The following is a 2,495-nucleotide window of genomic DNA, read 5'->3' on the forward strand; positions in this document are numbered from 1 at the left end:
GCTGCTACTACTACTACTACTACTACTACCACTACTACTACTACTATTTACACTAATACTAATACTAATACTACCAATACTACTACTACCACCACCACTACTACTACTACTACCACTACTACTACTACTACCACTACTTCTACTACTACTACTACTACTACTTATACTAATACTAATACTAATACCACCAATACTACCACTACCACTACTACTACTACTACTACTACTACTGCGCTTCTGCTGCTCCTATGGTCTCGTCGGCTGAAAGAGAGATTAATAGATAAATAAAAAAATAGATAAACAAATATCAAAACAAATTAATGAATTAAAATAATCAAAGGTAGAAATGAAATAGCATCCAACATAAGGGATTCAAATCATATAGTTCCGCTCGAAGAAAAAATTATAATTACCAAACTATTAAAAGCTCGGATCACGTGGTTCTTGTAGCGTTAAATTAAGGACGAGCGTCACGTCTCCCACTGAAAGACTGCCGTGACCGAGGCTCGAACTAGTGGTCCCAGCCAAAGACAAGGCAAACCATTCTGCCAGTGAGTCGCTCGGAGCGTCTTCGAGTGATGAGACAGTGATCGAAGATAACGTGTAAAAGAAGAAAGAGAGGGAGGAAAAAAAGAAAGAAAATAGAAAATGGAAAGAAAAGGTAAAGAAATAAAGAGGAGAGAGAGAGAGAGAGAGAGAGAGAGAGAGAGAGAAGGGGGGCGAGGGGGTAACTCTCCGTTCCAGCGCGGCGCGTCATCGGGGCTCCACACAAAGGCTGGCGTGTATACATTTTGGAAACAACACCGCGCGCAGTCCCGTCGGGGCCCACCACGCGCCGCGGAGGAGATAAGCCGCGATAAAGGCATCTGGCGGGGCGAGGAGGGCGGGAAGAGAGGAGGGGGGAGGGAAGGGGGCAGGAGCTATTCACTGGACGACAAAAGTTTATGACATAGGAAAAGAGTGGAGGGGACAACATCGGGGCCTCAGTCTGCAGAATGGACAACGTGACACCGACTCCTCACTGGCCGGCCAAGAGAAGAAATAAATAGAGACATATCTGCCCTTCGACCGTGAGGGGCGGGGAGGGAGAGACGGCGAGGAGGGGATGGGGCGTAGGCAGAAGGATGGGAATGAGGGTGACGGAATGGGACGGGGAGGGATACGAGACAGGGTGAAACGGGACAGGGAATGGTAGAACAGGGAGAGACAAGATAGGGGTAGAGAGAGACAGGGAGAGATGAAACACGGAGAGACAAGGGGAAGGAGGGGCAGGGAGAGATGAAACACGGAGAGACAAGGGGAAGGAGGAGCAGGGAGAGATGAAACACGGAGAGACAAGGGGAAGGAGGAACAGGGAGAGATGAAACACGGAGAGACAAGGGGAAGGAGAGGCAGGGAGAAATGAAACAGGGAGTCACGAAAAAGAGAAAATAAGGGCAAGGAGAGATGAAACACTGAGGAGAGAGAGAGAGAGAGAGAGAGAGAGAGAGAGAGAGAGAGAGAGAGAAAGGTAAGTTCAACATCCAGTATAATAACTCCTCACACGGGCAGGGTGAGAGGGTGGGGGCGTGGGCGAGTGAACGCGTGTGAATGTGTGCGTAATGGTCACCTCAGTATCGGCAAATTACGTGCGTGGCGTGTGAAAGTTGGGCCGTCGTGTGTTGTGTTGGGCTGCACGAAGAGTGAGCGCTGGTCCGTCACACTTATTCTTCACGGTCCAGCGCGCGGCGTCGATGCGGTTGGTTTGTCGTTCCCAGGCAGGAAAAAGATAAAGCCGATCGATTTCTGGAGGGTCGAGGCGGTGGCGGCGGCTTCGGTGGTGGTGGTGGTGGTGGTAGGGAAGGAGGTTTGAAGGGTGGACAGACTTGGAGTCGAAGTGGCTGAATCGACAGAGTGACGGCGCCGCGTTCAGGATGACGCGAGTTCAATCCCCGCCCGGTGCCACCAAGCTGGGATTTTTCAGCCGCCGCCGAGTGGCTTAAAACTACCCACATGCTGTCCAGAAGACCACCCATCAATCCGGACTCTAGATTCTATAGGATTAAAAATGAGCTCCGGGAGGGCAGCAAGAGCCAATGCAAGATGGCGCCACTATAAACACTCGCATGCGCCAGAACGGGCTGGGCCGACCATCAGGCCCCACCGGGAAGAAGCCTACCGGCGCAATAGTCCGCGACGTAAAAAAAAAAAAAAAAGTAAATCATTATTCTCATTCGAGTTCTTTATTCTAAGAGTTAATTTAATTCTAATTCAAATTCAAACCTTTAAAAAGTCAGTCGAATTCTATTTCTAATTTAAACTTTTAACTAATTCAGACTTAACCTTTACTTCACGTGAAGCGCAATGTTACACAGCTTTTTTTTCCCAAGGCAACAGCGCCGTTACCTTATTTCTGTTCTGTGGCTCACCGTCGCTGTCTCGCTGCTTGGGGCGGCGCCACTGGGGTATCCAGCGACCACTACTGTAGTACGAAGACGTCAGAATATCTTAGAGCA

Source organism: Eriocheir sinensis, chromosome 51 (assembly GCF_024679095.1).
Source record: "Eriocheir sinensis breed Jianghai 21 chromosome 51, ASM2467909v1, whole genome shotgun sequence".
In the NCBI taxonomy this organism is placed as follows: domain Eukaryota; kingdom Metazoa; phylum Arthropoda; class Malacostraca; order Decapoda; family Varunidae; genus Eriocheir; species Eriocheir sinensis.